The sequence below is a fragment of the Dasypus novemcinctus genome, chromosome 19 (assembly GCF_030445035.2).
Source record: "Dasypus novemcinctus isolate mDasNov1 chromosome 19, mDasNov1.1.hap2, whole genome shotgun sequence".
Taxonomy (NCBI): domain Eukaryota; kingdom Metazoa; phylum Chordata; class Mammalia; order Cingulata; family Dasypodidae; genus Dasypus; species Dasypus novemcinctus.
The window spans coordinates 75,069,093-75,095,058 of record NC_080691.1 but is presented as its reverse complement, the minus strand read 5'-3'; the positions used below and the strand labels follow the sequence as shown (position 1 = coordinate 75,095,058).

The 25,966-nt window shown below is 39.9% G+C and overlaps 1 protein-coding gene across 4 annotated transcripts in view; it reads right to left on the bottom strand.

Moving 5' to 3' along the window:
* The window catches only part of LOC101411669 (zinc finger protein 596-like), a 159,957-nt gene that overhangs the window by 63,629 nt on the left and 70,362 nt on the right, over window positions 1–25,966 (bottom strand). For all 4 annotated transcript variants that reach the window (XM_071209972.1, XM_058281948.1, XM_071209973.1 and 1 more), the window contains exon 3: window positions 15,661–15,792. The gene's annotated coding sequence lies outside the window, so the exon portion shown is untranslated. The remainder of the gene's footprint in view (window positions 1–15,660; window positions 15,793–25,966) is intronic.

The window sequence follows — 25,966 nt, the reverse complement described above, 5'->3', positions numbered from 1 at the left end:
ACCCCCCTGCTGTGGTTTTTAATTGTTGCCACTATGAGTATATCCAAACATTACCATGCACCCTGGACATATGTTCTGTACAGCTCTCTGTCAGCCATATATCACCTGTCATTGGTATCCCATACCAGTATCCCTCCATTGCCACTGTTGAAACACTCTGTGATCCAGAACTCCCGGAAATTTGAAGCCCAATATAATGTCATGGTCCCTTACTAGGGAATGGCATATAGCGATGGGTTTAAAGGATAGATAAAGAACTTGGATAAAGTTAGATAAAGAACTTAGATGAAGAATGTTGACTTGAAAAAATTCCACATCCTATCTTTTTTCCCCCCCCCCCCCTAATTATTCAGCTTTTCTTCACAGGAGTCCTAGACCACAGCAATGCATATATATAATATACAGCACTCCCACACATCCACCAGAAAACCTTTTCCCTTCCACATTGATACTCTTACGCCCTATTCATATCATATTTACCTGAAGTGATGTACAGAGTCTGAGACATTAGCTTTCTAACAAGGTGACATCTGTGCTTACATTATGGTGCATACTTTAGGATACACAGTTCTTTACATTTTTAGTTATCCTATGTTTTACATTATGGTTTACATTATCAGTCTGTCATCTCCAATATGTTATGGTGTAATATTACATGTTTTATATCCATCCTTGTGTACTCTCAAGAAACTCCTCTCTTAACCCCCATTTACTTTGGTTCCACACATTTAACGTCCATTTTCCCTTCCACCTTGGTGCCCACAGTGACAGCCAACCTCCGTTTCCTGAGGAGCCACTTCCAGAGATAGATGGAATAGTGTTCAGGGCCTAACTTGCTCAACTGCCCCAATGCCCTGGGAGCCACCCTTTCTCTCGAGGGGTACAGTTCCCTCTATTTGATGGCATTAGTCCTCCCCAGGATGTGGGTCCACCCCCACTCTCACTACTTAGGTTTCTACCCCATGGTGTCACCCACTCTGGCAGAATGAGCATTTAGACATTCCCCAGGAGCCCGTCCTGCATCAGACCCTCCCCTCCGAGCATTCTAAACAGGTAACCCTCTTTATTATATTTTGATATGATTTTCTCGGCATTTTACTTTCCACCAACACCTGACCCTCTCCTGTGTTCGTATGCTACCCCTCCCTCCCCCCACTTTTGGGCAACGTTACCCATCTGTCCCTCCCCAGCCACCCTCAAACCCGCAAAGCCCCAACCAAAGGCAACCCCTTGCCCCCCTTTTATCTCTTCTTTGTGTTCATACTTACCACCATCTCGTCTTAAATTCCACCCCTGCAGACATCGGCTCATATCCTTCCTCCACCCTCCGATTTCCTGTAAGCCTATCGTTCAGTCTCTTGCTATCTAGGGCAGCTTGTTTATTTCATATCATTGAGGTCATGTAGTATTTGTTCTTCAATGTCTGGGTTGCTTCACTCAACATAAGGTTCTCAAGATTCATCCATGTTATCACATGTGTTTGTAGTGTGTTTGTTCTTACAGCCGAGTAGTATTCCATTGTGTGTATATACCACATTTTATTGATCCACTCATCTGTTGATGGGCATTTGGGTTGATTCCAACTTTTGGCAATAGTGAACAATGCTGCTATGAACATTGGTGTACATATATCGGTTTGTGTCCTTGTTTTCAGTTCTGCTGGGTATATACCCAGCAGTGGTATTGCTGGGTCATATGGCAAATCTATGGCTAGTTTTTTGAGAAACCGCCATACTGTCCTCCAGAATGGTTGGATCCTTCTGCATTCCCACCAGCAGTGGATGAGTGTTCCCCTTCCTTCACATCCTCTCCAGCACTTGTATTCTTCTGTTTTTTTCATAGCTGCCAATCTTATGGGTGTAAGATGGTATCTCATTGTAGTTTTGATTTGCATTTCCCTGATAGCTAGAGATTTGGAACATTTTTTCATGTGCTTTCTTGCCATTTGTATTTCTTCTTTGGAGAAGTGTCTGTTTAAGTCTTTTTCCCATTTTTTAAATGGGTTCTTTATCTTTTTATTTTCAAGATATAGGAGTTCTTTATATATGCAAGTTATAAGTTTCTTATCAGATATATGATTGCCAAATATTTTCTCCCACTGTGTGGGCTCCCTTTTTACTTTCTTGACAAACTCCTTTGAGGTGCAGAAGGCTTTAATTTTGAGGAAGTCCCATTTATCTATTAGTTCTTTTGCTGCTCATGCTTTTGGTGAGATATTCATAAATCCATTTCCTATTACAAGGTCCTGTAGATGTTTCCCTACACTGCTTTCTAAGATTTTTATGGTCTTGGCTCTTATATTTAGGTCTTTGATCCATCTTGAGTTGATCTTTGTATAAGGTGTGAGATGGTAATCCTCTTTCATTCTTCTACATATGGCTATCCAGTTCTCCAGACACCATTTGTTGAATAGGCCACTCTCTCCCAGTTGAGAGGGTTTGGTGGCTTTATCGAATATTATGTGGCTGTATATGTGAGGTTCTATATCAGAGCTTTCAATTCGATTCCATTGGTCTATGTGTCTCTCCTTATGCCAATCCATGCAGTTTTCACCACCATAGCTTTATAGTATGTTTTGAAGTCAGGTAGTGTGATTCCTCCAATTTCGTTTTTCTTTTTCAGTATGTCTTTGGCTATTCGGGGTCTCTTTCCTTTCCAAATAAATTTCATAGTTAGTTTTTCTAGTTCCTTAAAGAAGGCTGTGTTGATTTTTATTGGGATTGCATTGAATGTGTAGATCAGTTTTGGTAGGATAGACATCTTAATAATGTTCAGTCTTCCTATCCATGAACAAGGAATAGTCTTCCATTTATTTAGGTCTTCTTTGATTTCCTTGAACAATCTTGTATAGTTCTCGTTGTATAAGTTCTTTACCTCTTTAATTAAATTTATTCCTAAGTATTTGATGTTTTTATTTACTATTGTGAATGGTATTTGTTTCTTGATTTCCTCCTGATCTTGCTCATTATTGGTGTACAGAAATGCTACTGATTTTTGCGCATTGATCTTATAACCTGCGACTTTACTAAACTCATTTATGAGTTCTAGAATCTTCGTTGTAGATCTCTCAGGGTTTTCTATGTATAGGATCATGTCATCTGCAAATAATGAAATTTTGACTTCTTCCTTTCCAATTTGAATGCCTTTTATTTCTGGTTCTTGCCTCAGTGCTCGAGCAAGTACTTCTAAGACAATGTTAAATAGGAGTGGAGACAGTGGGCATCCTTGTCTTGTTCCTGAGTTTAGAGGGAAGGAGTCTAGGATTTCTCCATTGTAAACAATATTGACTTTAGGTTTTTCATATATACTCTTTATCATGTTCAAAAAATTCCCTTGTATTCCAATCTTTTGGAGTGTTTTTATCAAGAAAGGGTGCTGTATTTTGTCAAATGCTTTTTCTGCATCAATAGATATAATCGTGATTTTTTTCCTTCAATCTGTTTATATGGTGTATTACGTTGATTGATTTTCTTATGTTGAACCATCCTTGCATACCTGGGATGAATCCCACTTGGTCGTGGTGTATAATACGTTTAATGTGTTGTTGAATACGATTAGCAAGTATTTTGTTAAGTATTTTTGCATCTAGGTTCATTAGAGAAATTGGTCTGTAATTTTCCTTTCTTGTGATGTCTTTGTTTGGCTTTGGTACTAGGGTAATGTTGGCATCATAGAAGGAGTTGGGTAATGTTCTTTCTGTTTTGATGTTTTGGAATAGTTTCAGCAGGATTGGTGTCAGTTCTTTCCGGAATGTTTTGTAGAATTCACCTGTGAAGCCATCTGGCCCTGGGCTCTTCTTAGTTGGGAGATTTTTAATAACTGATTCTATCTCTCTGCTTGTGATTGGTTTGTTAAGATCATCAATTTCTTCTTTTGTCAATATGGGCTGCTTATGTGTTTCTAGGAATTTGTCCATTTCCTCTAGATTGTCATTTTTGTTGGAATATAGTTTTTCAAAATATCCTCTTATGATAGTCTTTATTTCTGTGGGGTCAGTGGTGATATCGCCTTTGTCATTTCTTATTTTGTGTATTTGCATCTTCTCTCTTTTTTTCTTTGTTAGTGTTGCTAAAGGTTTGTCAATTTTGTTAATCTTCTCAAAAAACCAGCTCTTGGTCTTGTTTATCTGTTCAAGTGCTTTCTTATTTTCTATTTCATTCAGTTCTACTCTTATCTTTGTTATTTCCTTCCTTCTTCTTCCTGTTGGGTTACTTTGTTGTTGTTTTTCTAATTCCTTCAAATGTGCAGTTAGTTCTTCAATTTTTTCTCTTTCTTCTTTTTTGATATATGAATTTATGGCTATAAACTGTTATGTTTTTGCATATGTCTGCAATTTCCCCTCCAAGTGATGTCTTCATGTTGTTAACCTCTTTCATTACTGCATCAAATTTGTCGGTGATAAATGTTCTGAGATCTTTCATTGCTTGTGCCAAGTTTTGCTCCCCTTCGTGATTATTGGTTTGTTGATTGGATTCAGCCATGTTTTCCTGATTATTGGTTTGGTTTGTAGATTTTTGTTGCTTTCTGGTCATCTCTTTATTTTGACGAATTTAATCAGTTCCTTAGCTTCTTTGTCTGCTCTTGGAGGTTAATTAGTTGTTATTTTTGCATAGGTGTTATATCTTCTCTTTGTCACTTTTTTCTTCTTATTCTAGTTACTTGTTGTTGGTTAGGTTCACTTTAGAGGAAAGTATTAGTGTTGGGGAAAGGCAATTGTGTAAGCAAGGGAAAAGTGTAAAGTAATATTGGTGATGTATGTTAACAAAGCAAGAATATGAGATCTGGGAGGATGGAGGTTAGATTCATGTAGATTGTATAGAGTTATAGCTGTAGGTAGAGTACCTTTTATGAAGTAGATGACTGAATATGGGAGGAATATGGTATGAACTACAAAGCTATTGTTTTCATGAGAGAGGGAAAAAGAAAAGAAAGGTAATAGTTTCAAGAGTGGATAACAGACAGAAAACAGAACAAAGGTATTAGAAATTAAGAGTTAGACACTTTGTGGATCAAAGAACGGGAGGTGGGGGATGGAATATAGGAGAGACAGTAGATGATAGTGGATGATATCAAGATGCAGGGGAAGGGGGATAGTGTAGGTAGCCTAAATCAGTTCACACAGAAATGAGGCAGTGGAGGATGGGAAAACCCAGCAAATGTGAGGTGTTCCCTGTAGCACCTATTGTATACTTGAATTAAAATAAAATAAGTGGAAGATGAGGTACAAGAGGGAAAGAGAAAACCGAAAAAAAAAAACCTAATTATAATAAAGAAAAAAAGAAAGACAAGAAGAAAGGAAGAAAGAAAAAGAGGATGGGCAAACGGTGGGGAACAGATAGGGGGAAGAGAGATACAGGTATACACGTGTCACAATTGCAACACTATCTAAAACAACAACCAAAAAACCCCTAAATAACTGTATAAAAAAAAAGGACTTTGGGGGACACGCTAGGAGAAAAGACTAGGGGATAATGCAATATTAGCAATCAGGGCGTCAAAAAGAGTAAAAAATAAGATAAAGTGAAAATAAAAACAAAGCAATATGAACCAATAAATATAAAACGCAAACGTTAAGGTCCAGGGCACTCAAGGACCCCAGGTAGACCCCAGGGGGTGATGGATTCAGGGGTGGAAAGTCTGAGACACTGAAGACTCAAGAGGTGTGAGTCTGGGGTGTGGACCGCCAGAGTCCAGGGGACCCAGACCTGGCAACCTCAAATCTGGTCCACAGAAAGCTTAGGAGCCCCGCAGTGCAACACAGCCCTCAGGGATCCCCGTAGCTGGGTGCCAGCCCTGTGGGGGAAGCCAGGTCCGCGAACTCTATCTTGAATGTCTGATCCCTGCAATTCACCTACTCCTCAGGGTTTCAACCTTTGGACAGCTCCCTCCCTGTGCTCCCACAAAACGGCCACTTGAGGGCGCCTCTACACCACAGCCAGTTCAATGACCCAGATCCCAAGCCCCGCCGGGTGGGGTGGGCTTCAGCTGGAAACGCCGAAAACAGAGTCTAAGATCCGAAATCCCAAACTTCGCAAAATATTCCCCAATCGGCTTCCAGACGTGTCCTCCTCCCTCACTGCACCCTACAACAGTCTCCCAATTGTGTCCCCTTATTGCCCAAAATCCAATTCTGTTGCAGATTGGCAGCCGGACCTGTGGGGATGGGGCTCCAGGCGGAAGCGCTACCCCCCCCGTCTGGTGACCAAAAGGTCCCCCGCTTCACAACAAAACACCGTCTGTCTCCCCAAATCGATCTGCAAGGGAGTCTTGTCCCAACAACCCCTCACCAGCCAGCCCAGTATCCGTGAATTTCTCAGCACCGCAAAGCCTCCAGAAAAAGGAAAAAAAAAACAAAAACCCTGGCCGCCGCGGCTCCGGAGCTGCAGGAGCGCCCGCTACCGTGGCTCCGCCCACCCAAGGAGGGAACTTCCCGCACCCAGCTGGGACCTCCGTTGATATATTATAGACGTATCCTCTCTGTTACCTTCCCACCGAATTGACGTCCAGACACCTTCCAACCAGCAAAAATCCCCGAAACAGCGCGGTCCCAAAGAGCCTTCAACGCTGCCCAGCCGCCCCCTGCAGAGACATTACCAGGCAAGCTCACGCAGCCACCATCTTGCCTCAACCGAGATTTTCTAGATCATCTTTAAATAATTGGTAGAATTCACCTGTGAAGCGATCTGATCATGAGATTTGCATTTTGGGAAGGTTTTTGATAACCGTTTCAATTTCATTACATGTGTTTGGTTTGTTGAGGTCTTTAATTTATTCCTGGGTTATTGTGGGTTGTTTATGTGTTTCTAGGAATTTCTCCACTTCATTAACATTGTCAAGTTTCTTGGCATAAGTTTTTTAAGAGCTACTCTTAGATCTTTTTTATTTCTGCAGTGTCAGTGGAAATAGCCCCCTTCTCATTTCTGATTTTATTAGCTTCTTTTTTTCTTTGTTAATCAAGGATTTGTTGATTTTGTTGATTTTCTCAAAGAAACAATTTTTGCTCTCCTGATTCCCTCTTTTTATTTCTCCATTACATTTATTTCTATTAATCCTTAGTGTTTGTTTCTCCTTATTTTGTGACTGGTTTGCTGTTCTTTTCCTATTTCATTCAGGTATTTAGTAAGGTCTTTGATTTTTAATTCTTTTGTTTTTGTTTTTAATGTAAACATTGTTAACTATAAATTTCCCTCTCAGAACTAGTTTTGCTGTATCTCATGCATTTTTTCTTGAGGGACCAGGGACTGGGAAATGAAATGGGGACTTCATATGTGGGAAGCTGGTGCTCAACACTGAACAATATTGACTGGCCTGAATTGTTTTTTTGTTTGTTTGTTTTGTTTATTTTTGTTTTCTCAAGAGGAACTGGAAACTGAACCCAAGACCTCCCATTTGGGAGGCAGGCACTCAACCTCTTAAGACATAGCCATTCCCCTCCCATGAGTTTTGATATGTTGTTTTCTCATTTTCAATCATCTTGAAATAGTCACTCATTTCTCTTGCAATTTATTGTTTGTACCACTGATTATTTCAGAGCATAGCTTAATTTTCGTATATTTGTGAAATTTTCCTTTTCCTGCTTGTTATTATTTTTCATCTTTATTCTTTTATGATTAGAGAGTGCTTTCTATAATTCAAACTTTCAGTATATTTTGAGATCTGATTTATGTCTCAACATAAGTCTGTACTGGGGAAAGAGTAATGAGCACCTGAGAAAAATGAGTATCTTGCTGTTTGGGGTATACTGTTGCATTAATGTCTGTTAGGTCTACTTCATTAGTATTATTGAAGCTCTCTATTTCCTTATTTATACTCTGTCTAGTTGTTCTATCTAATGCTGGGAGTAGTGTTTTGAAGTCTCCAATTATTTTTGCAGGCTTCTCTTTCTCCCTTCATTTTTTCCAGTTATGATCCTCATGTATTTTGGGAAATCTAAGATTCAATAATATTTATTATCATTTATTCTTGTGAAGTGTTACTTATATTAATATAGAGCAACCTTCTTACACTATTGTAATAGTTTTACATTTAAATTTATTTTGTCTGATATTACTACTCAATATCAGTACAAATACATTTTGCCTGATATTAACAGTCAATACCAATATTACTATTCCAGATCTTTTTTTATTACTTATAAATGGAATACCTTTCTCCCACCTTTCACTTTTACCCTGATTGTGTCCTTGTGTGTAAGGTAAGTCTCTTGTAGACAAAAAAAATACATGGCTCTTATTTTTTCATACATTCTGTCATTCTACATCTGTTGATTAGGGAGTTCAATTCATTAACATTCAATGTTATTAATGTAAATGCCTTATGTACTTTGTCCATTTTATCCCTTGAATTTCCATTTCCATATCTTACTCTTCTCTGTATTTTAACCCTTCTAGTTACCCTTACTTATAATATTCATTTCTATACTCTTTTTCTTGTCTTTTCCAAGTGGTCTATAACTCACACTTTAGCATTTTTGTAGGTTGGATCTCTTCTGGATAAACTCATTCACTTTTTGTCTGTGAAGGCACTAAACTCACCTTCACCTTCTGAATGATAAATTTTCTGGATGAAGAATTCTTGGTTAGCAATATTTTATTCTTTCAGTATTTAAATATATATTTACCACTCTCTTCTTGCCCCCAAGGTCTCTGATGAGGGATCAACACTTAGACTTATTGAGGCTCCCCTGTAAGTTATACAGTTCTTTTCTCTTGCTGCTTTCAGAAACCTATCTTTATCTCTGGTATTTTGGATAGTTGATGTCTCAGATTTATTCTGTTGAGGGTATGTTGTTCTTAAATGTTGATGTTCTCGTCTTTCATAAGGATTGGAAAATTTTCAGTCATTGTTTCCTCAAATATTCTTTCTGCCCCTTGTCCATTCTCTTCTCCTTTTCAAATGTCTATAGCACATATGATTTTGTTTCACTCTGTTATCCAATTCCCTGAGACCCTATTCAGTTTTTTACATTCTCTCATTTTCACGTCTTCCCTCTTTTCAAGTTCATATGCTCTGTCTTCCAATTCACTAATTCTATCCTCAACCAATTCAAATCTGCTATTATATGCATCCAAAGTATTTTTAATCAAATCCCTTGTGTCTCTCATTTCCATAAGCACTCTTACTTTTCTTTGCAGGCTTTCGAATTGTTCCTTATGTTCACATAATGGCATATTCATATCATTTTTCTCTTTAATTATAGATTCCCTCAACTACTTTTGAACTGATTAAGGAGATTTGTGGAAACATCATTGGTTAATTGTCTTCACTCCTGTGTCTCATATAGAGTCTTGGTTGTTCCTTTGACTGGACCATAACTTCCTGTTTCTTAGCATGGCTTGTAATTTTTGGTTGACATGTAGGCATCTCATTTTGTTGGCTTTTTATTCTGTTGAGCAATTTCTCTCTCTTGCCTATTGGTTTAATTTCTCAGCTCTACTATGAGATTTGGTTCAATTTTTTGAAGCTTTAAGATTGCTCAGTTTAAGTTATCAAAACAGGGGCTAGGAGCCACTAATGGGGTGTAGACCAGATCTAAGTTACCTCAGAAAGGGAGAGACAAGTCTTGTCTTGCTTCACCTTCCATGCTGCCCACCAGATGGCAACCTTTGGCAAATCTGTCCACTGAGATGAATCCTTCAGTTTTCACTGACCTGAGCCTTTAAGCCAGAGGATAAGAAACAGTGTATGCTGATTAAATTTATGGAGAAACCACACTCAGTCCTCTACTGCACAAGCCTTCTTCCTTAGGAGGAATGTGTCCTTTCTCCTCTCATTTGGCTTCTGAACCACAGGTTTTACTGAGGCTGTTTGCCTCAAGTGTGGAGTGATGTTTGCCATTCTCAGCCATGGGGTAAGCAACACAGTTTTCTTTTTGGCCTCTTATTCAATCCATCCCCACTCTCTTCTGGATGTTGTTTGTAACACACTCGGTTCAGTGGGTCCCCAACTTCTATGTTTTCTCCCTATTTCATAAAGGAGCTGCACATTGTCTAAGCTACTCTGATGCCATCATCTGAGAAGACTTAACAGTGATTTTTGTTGCTTGGGTTTCACTTTTGCATGAAAATAATTTCTCTTAATGCCAGACCATTGGGAAGGTTTACATCACATACTAATTTTTACAAGCATTTCTATTGCCCTTTTCTGTATTTCAAAGGTACATAGCCATCTTTATGTTTAAGAAGATTCTGTATGCAAGAGACCCTTCAGTAATATCTTTTTTCCCCCCTATAAATATGGATTTCTCTCATATCCCCAACCCATAAGGACTGGAGCCCAGATTGAGTGAAGATACTCTCCTGGGGCCCATTAATGACAGATTATCATATAGTCCCAGAATCTGCTATGAGACCATTGTTTATGGAACTTACTTTAACCTAAATTTCCACCCACTAAGAATGTTCTACATTTTTTCAGGGTATAAGGGATGAGGAATTCATCTTTCCCCATTAATATCTAGTAAATTTAAATTACTGCTCCAGGACATTTATTTGAAGTGTGTACCATCAAGAAGGGAGATAAACAACTCCACTTGGTAAATGATAGTAACATTAGAAAATAATGAGGGAGCAAAAACCCTACCCCACCATGATGAAACCAGACAATATTATTCATATTATTATTTGTAATATAATTTTTGCTAATAATTCATGCCAAGGTGAGGATGGGGAAGGAGCAGAAAACAAGAAAAACCCTTTTGGGTGCAGGTACACACCATTCTGTTAGCTTTTGTTTTGTTATTATTGGTCCTGGGAAATTAATTGATTTGCAATTCAGAGACACAAACCTTCCAAATAAGCAACACTTTCAACCAAAAATGGCAAATTCTGAGGTCCACATTGCATCAAACTTCTCTAATACAAGTACTGCTACCCAAAACCTTGCTGTCTTGTCAATCACCAACTGAACCAACAAACTGAGGCAAAAGCCCCTTACTAATTGGAAAAATAAAAATCCCTGCCCCAGCCTTGTAGGAAGAACTGCACCCAGCATGAAAGAAAGTGCAGCCTGCTCAAGAACGGTGCCACACACACAGAGAGCTGACACAACAAGATGATGCAACAAAAAGAAACACAGATTCTCCATGCCACTGATAAGGATAGAAGCAGTCACAGAAGAACACACAGTGAATGGACACAGAGAGCAGACAACTGGGGGCAGGGGGAGGGAAGGTAGAGAAGTAAATAAAAAATAAATCTTAAAAAAAAAAAAAGAGTTCAGGCTGATATCAGCAAAATCTGCTGATCTTCACCAGAGAACAACAATATTATGACGCAGCCTGATAAAATAAGGAATCAATAAATGGATCTGGAACCTGGCAGAGAGTACACATGGACATCAACAACCCCAAATATTGCTGCTGGAAGACCCTCCTCAAGATGCTGCCATTTAGAACAAAGACTTCTTTTGGAAGCCAGGAGAAGCCCCAGATATTCCCCAAGGACACTATCATTGAGGCCTCATCGGGAATTGATGAGTGGGGTTATCAATCAAAACACAAACAACTATGACTCCACCTATGCCATTAGCAAAGGGGTGGAATAATTAATGGTTCAAAAAGCAGATAAGACCTGAATGGTGTCTCTTCTCTCTGGACCCCCACTGTTTGCCTTCTCCACACTTGGATCACTACACAAGTAAACCTTGAGATCTATAAACTATAAAGGGGAATTAATTGTAGTCCATAAATGAGCCCTCTTTATCACATTTCAGGCCTTCCTCTCTACCTAGGACCACTGATCTGTTATTTTCTCCCATTTCTTTTCCTTCCCTACCTGAATAAATTACTGGCCTTAACTCACCCAATGTGCTCTTGAAATTCATTTTTGCAGCATAGTCAAGAACCTAAATTAAATTCAGTAACGCTTATACCAACATTCTGCTTGTGAATTAATGCACTGAGCCTCATGGACACCCTGTCCTAATAGTCCAGGTAGTTCATTGAGTGCACACACTAACCATAATTCATGACTCTTTTATCCCTTCCTAGTCCCCCATACCTTCCTTTTGTTTCCAGCAACCATACAATTGCTCTTTCAGCTCACTGCTTTGATCCTACTCATGCATTAATACTACTTTGGCTCAATAAATATTCTTTGTACCCTGTTTTTATGTCTATTTATTTCACTTTCAGCATAATAGTACTTGGTGTACAGTAGTGGGATCTGAAGGTTGATGCTGGGATGACACCTCTGATACCTCAGAGAAGAACAAGGTACCTGCAGGAATCCTTTGTGTTACAGCCTCTTGGGTTGTCTCCTGGCTTACATGGCTAGCCCTCTCTTAGATCTCTGAATTCTTGCCAAACTGCAGTTGAAATCAAATATGTTTCTTTTTTTTCTCTCACCTTCCCCATTGTCCATTATCTGGGTGTCAGATTATGATTCTCAAAAATCTGTTTGTTGAACTTAAGTATGGTTATGTCCACTATCCTTGCCTCTGTTTGCATCCATCAAGTAAAAGTATTATCTTCTGTTTGTATTTATTTACTATCTCTCTACAGTTACTGTGGAAAACAGTAAGTTTTACATTTTCTATGCTCTTCCTGTGGTTTTTGTCTGTCTGTTTAATGTATATTTTCTTACCTCTGTATGATAATGCTTTATTAACAAAAGAAAGCTCTTAAAAGAGTTTTATTCAAATGACTTAAAATCAATTAACACACTTATAGTCCCACAAATTGGAGAAGCCAAGTTTCTTTTTTTTTTTAAAGATTTATTTATTTATTTATTCCCCTCCCCCCCACCCTGGTTATCTGTTCTCTGTGTCTATTTGCTGCGTGTTCTTTGTCCATTTCTGTTGTTCTCAGCGGCATGGGAATCTGTGTTTCTTTTTGTTGCATCATCTTGTTGTGTCAGCTCTCCGTGTGTGCGGTGCATTCTTGCGCAGGCTGCATTTTCTTTTGCTCTCCTTAAGGGGCGCACTCCTTGCGCGTGGGGCTCCCCTACGCGGGGGGGGCACCCCTGCGTGGCACGGCACTCCTTGCATGCATCAGCACTGCGTATGGGCCAGCTCCACACGGGTCAAGGTAGCCCAGGGTTTGAACCGCACACCTTCCATGTGGTAGACAGACGTCCTAACCACTGGGCCAAGTCCACCGCTCCACCGCTCCAAGTTTCTGATGCACTTTAAAATTCTTCTGTCTTCTCCCCCTGTGTTTGAAATTTGTTTTCTTTCTCCTTTTATAATTGTAAGATTTCCCAAATCCTAATGAAAAATCAGTGAATCTTGTGAAGAACTCTATCTTATCATTCAGTTTATAAGTCTGGATACTCAAACCTTTTCAATTCATTTACAGCACTGCTGTTAAAAGTCATAAGCGAGGGTGTTTTTCAATACCCTGCAATCAAAGAATCGTATAATAAAACCAGAGTATAATCTAAAATAAATATTTTAAATGCTTATTTTTTATGTACTAATAAATAAAATAATTCATTTAAGGAAAAACCTCTCCAAGGATTTATAAATAAAATTTGTATTTATGCCTCATTACAAAAGTTTAACAAAACTGTAGAGAAAAAATACCTTCTTAAGTTTAAATATTCTTATAGAAGTAAATTTTATACCCTACAGTGCATTACTTGGAAACAGTGTAATAACTATATGTGCCAGTAATCCATGTTAAATATATATATGTATATATTCTTGTTTTTAAGTATAATAACTAAGATGTTTTAAAGTGCATTAAAAGGTACTTTAAGTATTTCAATAAATATACTAGGAGAAAATGGACGTTCATAGTTTCATTTGTATAATTTCACTCTATTATCTAGAAAAAAATATAAGGAATAATAGTAAAAAAATAAGAAAACCAACATTTTCTGTTCTGTTTCCATTTTAAGTTGAATTGAACCTAAATATCCACATTAATAAAATTAGTGCTCTTAACGTTTACTAACCTTTAAACTGAATATCTTTATAAAAAGAAAAATGAAAATACAGGCTGCTTTTGTAAGCATGCAGTTAAATCATGGCTTAGTCCTGATAGCAAACAGCTTCCTAACTTTCCTCCAGAGAGCTGTTTCAGAAATGTATCTTTATAAATGTTTCATAAATGTTTTTACTGAAATACTGATAAAAGAGTAAACTGAAAAATGCAACATTTCTAACTATTTTGCTTTACTTAATTATATTCTTCTTAAATCTATACAAATATATTGATCAAATGAGCTAATTTTGCATCGATTAAATATTTATAATGAAAAAAGAAAAATTATGTATGCATTTAACTGAATTGAGTCATTATACTGACAAGTTTGATTTTTGTGGTGATTGTATGTTATAAAAGGTTTAAAGATAGTTTCCAAAATAACACTAGTAACTTAAGCATGTAAAGTATGTAGGTGTTTTTTATTATTCAGGAAAGTAGGTGGAGAATGGTTCTATAAGGAAAATTTCTTCAGCTTTCCTTAAGGGCTAAGTTGAAAAAAACCTATGCTTCAAAGGGAAAGGGCACAAAGCTTCCAAAGAACTCTTTAGTTTGCCCAAACAGCTGTTAAATTCCATGGTCACGTAGTCTCCTCTCAAGGACTCTCAGTGGACTCTTCTTGCCTCAAGGCCATCCTGAACTTCCCCAACCCACCACCAGAAGACAATTCCATGTGTTTCTTAGGCCTACTGAATATTGCCCTTTGTGGGTTTACTGTTTCTTTTCCATTCCATGCCCCTTTATGAGGTCCTCAAATACTCGCAACCTGACCCTTTCTCACTCTGACCCTAACATTTCAGCATTCCAGTTTCTACAGCAATCACTGTTCAATCTCCCTTCCCTTGGGATTCTAAATACTCCCTGTCCCTCCAGCTGTTTATGAATGAAAAGGGATGGAATGCATGTGAGGTATTAATCCAAAGACATGCTGATCATTATCACCCCATATGCCATTACAGCCAGAACTTGGTTGCAGTACCTCTGGTCTTCCCTCCTGCCTATGCTCAGTTATTGCCACAGGCCTTTGACCCAGGCAGTCTCTGAAGTGACTCTAGACTCGGCTCTCACAATTCTTGTGCCTCATATCGTGGAGATTCTGCTAAGCAGCCACCTTACCCAGCATTTTGCTGCAAGCTGCCTGACACACCTACAAACCTCTCAGGTAAGCAACCCTGATTATTTCAATCAAGCATGTTAAGACTCTCAACCCTGCTACTTTCCTCCCTGACTCATCTGCCAAAGATGATGCTTAGCCCCATAACTGTGTCAGGTTTATCAACTCAGTACTCAGTCCAAGACCAGACCTTAGTGAAACCCCTCTGAAAAACCCTGACTAAATTGGGTTCACAGATAGTTCCTGCTATCACGATGAAAAAGGACATCTAGTTTCAGGGTATGGAATAACAACCTCTTCTGAAATTGTTGAACATGGTCCCATCCCTGAAGATACCTGAGCTCAAAAGGTAGAACACCCCCTCAACTTCTACCCTTATAACGTTACATCTCCCACGTGAAATCAAAGGGCTATCAGTTTACTTCTGGCTGGAAAAGAGCTCCGGCTTGGACTTGTAGTTCCCTAAATAAGTTTCAAATACCAAGAACATGCTATCTGCAACCTCAGTGCCACCCTTGAAGCCATAGGTCAAGAAATAGGGCAAGACCTGCAAGGACTAAACACCATTCTCAATTTCCTCACAGCAATAACTATGGACATATGGTTAGCTTTAGACTACCTTATGGCAGAAGAAGGAGGCATCTGATCTGTTGTCAACACAACTTGTTGTACATGGAACAACAATGCCAGGCAAGTGGAGACCAACAACCAGGAAATCTTCAAACAAGCCAAATGGCTTCACAGCATCAACCTGCAACCAAAAGACATATGGGAGTCAGTTAAGGCATTTCTGCCTAATACCTCTTGATTATATTCCATAATCTTGGCACTAAAATGCTAGTCATCATCCTTCTCCTTGGACCTGTTTTCATCTGCATCATCACCAACTTCATTGGTACCTCACAGCCAACACTCTTCCTCCTGTACTCTGCACCTTTAAAGTATTAGTCTATAAGGACCCAAACTAGTCATACATAATCTTTGGGTAGTCAAAGGACTCCCTCAACCAAAATGAGGGAATGTGGAATTGGAATAAATGATTTTACTAACCACCTTGTTTTCCTTGAGCTTCCATTTTATTCAGGGAATGATAAAGAAGAAATGGAGGTTAACTGAAGCAGGCTGACATACCAATAATACTTTTCAGTGCTAATAAAACCCCTCCCCAGCCTGGGAGGAAGAACTGTAACAAAGAGTTCAGGCTGACACCAGCAAAGTCTGCAGATTTTCACTGTATGGCCACAACATTACACCAATATCCTGCTTGCTAATTATTGAACTGCGCCTCAAGGATGTCCTGCCCAAACAGTCCACAGCCCCCATTGTCCATGTTATTCACAGAGTGCTCATACTGACCATAATTCATGTCACTTTTATCCATCCCTATTCCCCCATAACTTTCCTTCATTTCAAGCAGCCATATAAGCTGTTCATTGAGCTCACCCCTTTGAGCAGAAATCTTTTTTGGTGCTGCTCCTATATTAATACAAATTTCGCTCAATAAACATGCTCTGCATCACATTTTCAGTCTGTTTCTTTTACTTCCAGCATAACATTCCTAACCAGTTATCAGGGTCCCAACTATACTGGAGCTGGGATAGTCTGACCACCCATGAAAATCCCCAGATACTCTCAAATTTTCAGGAACTAATTACACTGTCAAGTCCCATTTTCAAAAGTGAGACCCACCAGACTGAGTGATTTTCCAGACTGTCCAGTTTACTCGGCCTGTGACACAACCTTGCTTGATGAAACCTGTAAAACTGTAATTTAATATATACCCCTCATACTTGTAATACCAATTTTTACTATTTAAAGTGCATTAGGGGCCTTTAGCAATAAATCCATGAGGAGTGTCTCCAAGATTATGATTCCCACTAATATCACCTATCTTTCCTAACAGGTGGCCTTACTGAGGTATTCATATCTTGTCTTCTCCTTGGTAAATCAGAATTCTGCAGGCCTCCTAATGTGCTATCTATTCATTCCCCTCAATTCCTTCCTTCTCCCTTTCTTATTATTCATCATCCATATTCTCACTTCTGTCTCTCTACCCTAACAGTGCTTGCACCTGTTGCCCTCCAAAATTGAATTTGGAAAATTAAAACCAAATACATCACCCAAGAGGCTTGCATATTTACACAGATTTCCGGTCTATACACACATATTCACTGAGGTAGTCACTCATGCATTGACAAATCACAACTGCTAGATTTGCCATCATCCTACTTCCAAACATTTATCTAGCTCATATCTGGCCAAGAGATGTAAAATATTGAGAAATTAAAATCTCTTTCAAACTACCATCACCACTGAATCTGGGGTGCCCTTTCCTTCTTAAACTATTGATTGTTCTCATGTTTCAACAATACATAGCACATCAAAGCAACCTATGGACAACTCCACACTCTCACTCTATGACCAACAAAATTTCTCCATTCCCCACTCTTCTTCTTTAGAAATACCGCATTACTCAAGGTTATGTACAATTTTCCAGTCTAAAGATAATGCCATACTCTGGAGTTCAGGGGCATGTCAGTTGGCCCTACTTTGGAATTTGTGTTCCTGAGTGTGATGGGGTTGGACTCAGATATGACCTTTCTACACATGCCTCTTCTGTTACTTACACTGGACCTGTGGTTGGTGTTTGGGTTGGTGTATACTCAGGAGACTTGAATCTCTGAACTGTCAATGTGACAGCCAGGACCTGGGCCTCAGCAGACTTGCAGCTCCTACCCTCTGGTTTCTTGGACTTATCGTGGCCAGCTGACAGGGAGGTGAAGAGGGTCAACCACCACACCAGGGAGCCAAGGTTGCCTACAGCTGCAAGCAGGAGAACTGTATCCATCATCCTTGTGGAATTTAAGCCCCCTCTTGATGTAGAGGGGGACTGGACATAACCATCCCAGGGTTCACAGGATAGAAGAATAGAGTATGGATTAGAGTGAACTTACTGGTGTTCTGCTGGGGAATGATTGCGATTAGTAAAGGAAGAAATTGTAGTAGTGATGTGGAGAGGGTGGCCACCCCACACTGGCTGCTGATGGTCGGGAGAGGGAAGAAGACATATGGTGTGGGGGAATTTTCAGGATTTGGAGTTGTCCTAGGTGGTGCTGCAGGGATGGATGCTAGACATTGTGTGTCCTGTCATGGCCCACTGGGTAGACTGGGAGAGAGTGTGGACTACAATGTGGACCACTGTCCACGTGGTGCAGTGGTGCTCCAGAATGTATTCACCAGGTACAGTGGATGTGCTGCAATGATGGAAGAGGTTGTTGATGTGGGAGGGATGGTGTAGGTGGCGTGGCAGGTATATGGGGATCTCATATTTTTTTAATGTAACATTTAAAAGAATATGAAGAAAAAAAATAAAAAAATAAAAACAGTTCCTATAACATAGACTAAATAAATAATGTCATAGAAACGTAATTGTAGCCCAGTAAACATGGGTCTTAATCTCTACTACTATGCTCTTCCACAACCCCCAAGCCACAAACAGATTTTCCAGCCTCCCTTGGCCCTCCAAGTTATGTAAATGTTATCATTCTCCCCCCAACACAGACAAATATTATTGATATGCCACAGTCATACCTGTAACGTTGGTATTTGCAACCCATTTGAAATTTGCTGGAATGGCTTCAGGGACTGTGATGGTTAGGTTATTGTGTCAACTCAGCCAGGTAATTGTGCCAGGCGTTTGATCAAGCAAGCACTAGGCTAACAGTAATACAAGGGCATTTATGGACTTTATCACCATTGACTTTACTGAAGTGGTAAATCATAGACAGCTGATTATAAATACATCAATCAGGGAGACTGCAACCAGCAGTGAGTGAGGCTTAACCCAATTAGCTGATTCCCTTAAAAAGGGAAGTGATTCCAGCATTGAGAGTGAATTTGCCAGCTCATCTTGGACAACCAACATGTCCCAGAACTCGCCAAGAATCTTCATTGGACTTTCATCAGAGCTCCTGGTTTCAGTCTGTGTGCAGAACCTGAACCTGTACATCCCCATGGCTGTGTGAGAGACTCTGATAAATCTCTTACTATTGATAGATATCCCTTGTATATTCTCTTTCCCTTGAGAACCCAAACTAATAATAGGGACCATTGCTCTAAACCAACAATTAAAAATCACTGACATCTAAATATGGATGTCTACAACTCTAGTATTTCAAATTTCTAAATGATAATAAATTTCAGGCCTGCTTATTCATAGCAAGATAACCCTTGTAAAAGTAGCTTTTGACAACAGAGTGGCCCTTGAGTTAAGTATTAGATAATCAAGTTGGTGTTTATATAAAGTTAATATTTGTTACATATGGATTAACACTGGTCAAAAGCCCACTCTTGCTAAAAGCCAGGAACATGAAATCATTATCATATAAAGCATAAACCATGCATTTAGCACAAATGTATGGTTTATGCTAAATATTAGCTGGAGCAGCTAAATATGCCCGCACACCAATAACCTCTCTTATCAGGCCATCATACTCTAGGGCCACTATGTGCCCACCCTAATCTCCGCAGGACCAAGTATCAAATAACTCAGTACAGCCCTATTCCCCAGAACCCACAGAATAATTCAGAGTAACCAATACAGAGAGCCCTTACTCCTAGCTAACCCTACCTTGACTGCTATAATTAACTGCCCGGATGGCTCCCACTTGCAGTTATCCTCTTCTTAGCTGCAATTTTCTGTGTGGCCTTGCGGGGCAGCCTCCTCTTATTTGGAGCTATATTTAATAAAAATGTCTGACTTTCACCTTTCCAAGTGTACCTGTGTTGCTATAATCACACCTAATATCTTATAACTTTATACACAGCTATATGAGGAATGACACCATGGGAATCACCATGGGAATCTGAGACATCCATTAAAGTCAGAGATTTCAATGCCAATCAGAAGAACAATCTTCCAGGATTGGAATGTGATTGGAATCCATGAATAGATATATCAGTATGCTCATTTGATTTGTCCACCTCAGTCCAAGAAATGAATGAACTTTGGGGGGCTGCAGTATGCAAAAATGAACTGAATTTGTAAATAATCCTTCCGTATTTTCTGAAGAACCCAAAGACAAGAGGAAATGTTCTATCTGCCAACAATAGAGAAAAAATAGGTGGCTAAGGGGTAGATTACCTGGAGAAAGTTCCCACATGTTTCTGGCAAATCAAACAGATTCCAGTAAACCCTGGAGGTAAAAATGGGTCTTTGCAGGAATAGACATTTACTATGAACTGGGTTTTGCTTACACTGTGCTATATGCAAATCTCAAAATACTATTTTGTCCTTGGCATTGTTTAGATTGATCACAAAGTGTCTTGATGTAGATTACTTTGACTTTATTTTGATTGGATTTGTGTATTCATGCCTTCCATCAGATTTTAGAATTCTTCTGCCATTGTGTCTTTAAATATTTTTTTTGGTCATTTATCTCTTTCCGCCTTTTGAGACTCCTATTATTTATATATTCATGCACTTCATTGTGTTCCACAGGTTCCTCATGCTCTGTTCAGCTTTTTTTTTTCTTTTTTTTTTTTTTCATTCTTTTTCTTCTGCTCCTTAGCTGCACAATTTCAGTTTTAGGTCTTTCACTTCAATGATTCTTTCTTTTGCCTCCTCCAATGTGTCTTGAATTTCAATTCAGTCTGCTGTTCAATTATTCACTTCACTTATTGAACATCTGAATTCCCAAATTTCCATTTGGCTCGTCTTTGCAATTTTTATCTTAAGAATGAAATTCTCATTTTATTTGTATATTTTCCCAATTTCCTTTAGTTTTTGTCCTTCTTTTCCTTTAACTCATTGACTCTATTTATGAAGGGTGCTCTAAGATCTTTGATTTCCAGAGACAGTACACCATCTGTAATATTTCCATGAAATGATTTTTCTCCTCTGACTGGGGATACTTTTCTATTTCTGTATATTTTATATTTTTTTGTTGAGAACTGAACATTCTGGATACTATGCTGTGTTGGTCAGTTGGGAAAACTGGTTCTCCCAGTTTTCAGTCCATTGTCTAGGAGAAAAAGAAAAGGAAATAAAGAGTAAGAGAATAAGAGAAGTGAGAACAAAATGAAAAGAAAAAGTACTAACAATTAAATTTTAAAAACACCCACACAAAAAGGGGTTAATGAAGTGTATTGTCTGTCAAACCTCTTGTGTTCTGGTGAGAAGGTGGAATCTGTGCTTTCAAGGACAAAACCTAGACCAGCATCTTTGCTCATCCTCTAGGGATCTGCCACAATCAAAACCACAAACCAGGGAAAGGCATAAGCACACCAAAAATAAAGTAAAAGAAAAAGAAGTGCACTTTTTCTTTATGACCATGTAGATGCTAGTGTAAGGCCAGAAGATGCTGCTTCTGAGGGAATTTGAAGTTAACATCAGAAATGAGCTCTCAGGGATCTACCCAAATAAGCAACTCAATTACAGAAAGAAAGAACCCAGTAAATGATAAAGAACATGGGATCTTTAAGTCCTAGTGGATGCTTCTGTGAAGACAGAAGTACCTTCTGCTAATAGGATGAAGCCACATTTAGAATTTATACCATTATGTCATACCACACCAGGAAATGCCCATACACAGAAGCAAAAAATTACATTAGCTCTTTTTTTAAAGATTTATTTTATTTATTTCTGTCCCCTCCTCTCTGTGTCCATTTGCTGTGTGTTCTTCTGTGTTCACTTGCATTCTTGTCAGGTGGCACCAGGAATCTGTGTCCCTTTTTGTGGCATGATCTTGCTGCATCAGCTCTCCATGTGTGCAGTGCCACTCATCGGCAGGCTGCACTTTTTTCATGCAGGGTGGCTCTCCTTTTAGGGTACACTCCTTGCGCAGGGGGCACCCCTACATGAGGGGCACCCCTGTGTGGCACAGCACTCCTTGTGCATGGCAGCACTGTGTGTGGGCCAGCTCACCATGTGGGCCAGAAGCCCTGGGTATCGAAACCTGGACCTTCCATATGGTAGATGGATGCTCTATCAGTTCAGACACATCAGCTTCCCACACTAGTTCTTTAAGTCCAGGTGGATGCTAGTCAGAGGCTGTCAGCACCATGTCAGTGCCAAAATTGAGTCCAGCTTACATGGGCTGGTCCCTCATAGATCCACCAAGTGTTCTCAACCCTCTACCCTGACTTTGGGAGGAGGAAGTTTCCTCTGCTAGTCCTGGCCCACCTGGCTACTTCTGAAAGGTGGATTGCCCGGAAACAGCAACACTTATTTCTGCTGCAGCTGCTACCGGGCTGGGCTATGGGGGTTGGGCACTGGTGCATGCTTTCACTTACAAAAGCAGAACTCAGCAGCTTCTTGCTTCATCTGGCCCTCCTGAAGTTGTTCTAAAAGTCCATTTTGGTTCCAGGGTTTCCACATAGTTAATCCCAGTCTCTTTATTCAGCTCTTTTATTTTTCTAGTGGAAGGAGCTCTTTGTAAAATTCCTGCTCTGCCATTCTATCTGTCAATGGAGAAATAAAATGAGCTGCAAGACAATGAAGACATTTATTGGGGGTCTTAGAATTGCAATTTGGGGAGCACAAATTCAGGTAGCAACCCAAATTGTGTCCTGTCTTGACATTTCCAGGCAAGGGTTTTTAAAGAGAAAGAAGATTATATAACTTGTGTTTGATGAGTTTACTGAGTTCTTAATCTTGTGGTTTGTTTATGGTGTCCTGATGTCCTTGGGATTTTAAAGAACATTTTTGCTTGAGGTTTTTCATACTTTGGCAGTTTGTGTTATCTGGCTGATATTTTACTAAGAGTAATCTCCAGAATGACCTCCAACTCTATCTTAAACTCTTGGCAATAGTAACTCTATTTTGTTTTAGTTCTTTTTACCAACTCCAAAATGTAATTAATATAAATATACAAGAGAGTAATGACTAAACAACTCATTACCTAATCATAAATGTCATAGTCCTCAGCAACACAAACATTTAAAATGTTAACCCATATAACGTGGGTGTACATTGCAGACATCATGTATGTGAAATAAACCAGACCCTAGTGTTCCTTATTATATTGACATGATGTTCAAGAACAGAAAAATTAACCTGTGGTGAGGAAAATCAGAACAGTGATTGCTTGAGAAAGGCAGGGAGAAATTAGAAGAGAATGAGGAAACCATTTGGGTTTATGGAAATGTTCTAGGTTTTGAATCAGGAATTGGTTACATGGGTGTGTGCATTTCCCAAATCTCTTTGAATTCTAATCTTAATAGCCATGCATGTTGAGGTATATGATCTTCATATCAATTAAAACATTTTAGGGATTAAAAATATTCAGCAGGGACCCTTCTATTGTGACTCCCAGGAGAGTTATAGTCATCCCCCAGAAATTAAAAGGAGATGGTAGTGTGCAATGGGTCAAACACCCCTCTCTTAGACAAAGTGTCATGGCATGGCCCATCTCCCAACAAAGGGCCCCAGAGGGACAGGACAATGTAGCCCTCATGTGGTACATGCAGGTATGTGAGAACTACACATCAAGCACAGAACATGACATCCTCTTACCTGGCATATACACAGGGCACAGGGTGTTGGCCCACATCCCTCTTCCTTCCCAGAGTGGTGACTTACATTACCAGCCTTGTTTGTCCATACCAGCAGTGGAGGGGCTTCATGAACCTAACTCATCTGCAAGGACCACCCCTTAACATGGACTGCGGGGGCACATACATCCTCTGACCTTATCATTTTCTCACTTTCTCTGCTTCCTCACTCACTCTCACTCTCTGACATGGTGGTCCCTAGTGAGACACAAGGTAGAGGGATAGCTGCTCAGCTAACCTAGTCCAGAATGAACTTCCAATTACTCTTTCTGTCACAGTCACTGAAATGGAAAACTGTCTGCAAGAAATGTAGGACACTGGACTTCTTGAATTCATGTTTAGTAAGACAGACAGCCATCATGGAGGGCCAAGGGCAGTGGAGGCAAACAGGTGAAAAATACCAGAAACCATGGCAGCAGAAGTACAGTTGCATGGGACTGAGAGGGCTGAGCCTGGGGACAATCCAGGGAAAGTGGTTGCTCATTCCTATACATGAACAGAAACCCCATCCTCCTCCCAGGGTCTCCCACTAAACCAGACTCTCCATCCTTTCATCTCCACCCAAGACTCTGGTGGAGGACCAAGGATATCCCTGGTTTTCCACGGACACCTGTCTGGGTCACTCATGCCCTTGCCATATCCCCTGCCGTCTCCTCTCCCCACCTATTCAAAAGCTGGCCCTACCCAAGGACTCCATCCTGGCTCTTCACAGCTTCCCCAACTCTCATCCAGGTTTCTGTACAGTGCAAAGGGGCAGCATTGAGTCAAAATCAGGATGTCAAGACTGGACTCAAAGTTCAGAGCCAAAATGGTCAGGCAGGGGAAAGGTGGGAGGGAAGCAAGGAAGCCAGTCTGGTACAAGGTGGGGACATGAGCATAGGAGCACACAGGAGGCTGTGGACTGCGAATCTGAGCAAACCGGGCCTTCCTCTATTTGTCCTTCATTCTTCCAACCATAATGTACAGAATTTGTTCAAGAAGCCAGTCAGAGGACTCTGAGAAGTGGGGGCAGAAGGAGCAGAAAGGAGCAGAAAAGCATCCAGTCAGATGTAAACAAATGTGATAAACATTGGGGAAAACATTCTACAGAAAGTAAAAGGTACACTTCACAGGGCAGAGCTTTTTGTGGACCTTACATGAGGTAGGTTGCCAACAGCTGGAGACTGAAGAGTAGAGTTCGAAGTCTCATTAATGCACCAAGAGCTGAGGTGTAGTCACCTCAATACAGGGCCATAGGTTAGCTGTCCATGGTTGAAATGCCCACACCAGCAGCTAACATGCAAGTATATCAGGAAGGATAAACTCTGCCAGCTTAAGTATGACCTCATGCCAAAATTGCAGGTGATCTTATATAAGTGTTGGCTGAATGGTCTCCCTGCTATGCAATAACATATCTGAGAAGTGAAAAATGAAATTTGTTCAGATGCAACTAGTACTCGTCTCCATGGTATGATTCCTCCTGTTAGAACTGGGGATCCCCTCACTAATGTGTCCAGCAAAGCATCCACCTGGCCTGAGAAGAGGCATAGTTCCCCTTTGTCCCATGTCTGATTGCATGGTCTGTTCTGTCCTGGCCCCTCCATTCTAGTTTTTGGGTCTTCAGGGAGCATGCGTAGAGGATTTGCTCAAGGCCCAATGAACACCGTTCCTGCCTCCCCATTCATCTCCCATGCCTCTAATTCCCAGCTGACACATTTATGCATTGGAAGATTGAAGCTTGACCCCACTGCAACTTTTCAATTGCTTAAATCACTGCCTTTATGTCAAAAGCATTTGTATGTGCTTTGAAAAAATTGACTAAACAATTGGTGTTTGGCTAATACTATATAATAGGAACCCAATAATGAGCAATTTTCTTTTTTCTGTTATTTTATTGTTAATAATATCTTCAGGGTAACAGCAGTTCTTATTGCCATGTGTGACATAAAGCAAGCACAGCCCCAAGCTTCAAACTAAATAAAACAGAAACATGACACATAGAAAAGTTTGACCTTAAGGATCAAACATCCCTGTTTCTCCTCTTCATCTCCCTGACTTGTTATCTTCTCAGTTGACAGTGTTTGGAGTGGGGAACTATTCAATGAACCAAGAATTTAAAAGAAGTAAAAACTTTTTAGAAGAATTTCAGAGAAATCAGAAAGCAACTGGCTGAGAAGAACATGGGCAGGTGTAGGAGCAAATGGATATGAGGTGGGGGGGTGAGGAATGCAGGCAGACTCAGGACCTCATGGATATTTGGTGAGGTCTGAGGTACTCCAAGGGGCCCAGTGGCCCACATGGCCTGATGGTTTGTTTTTGCCATTCAATATGCATCACCCTTCTTCTGTTTCAGCCCCCACCTTCCTGGCTATCTTGCAGGGCTCCTCGACCTA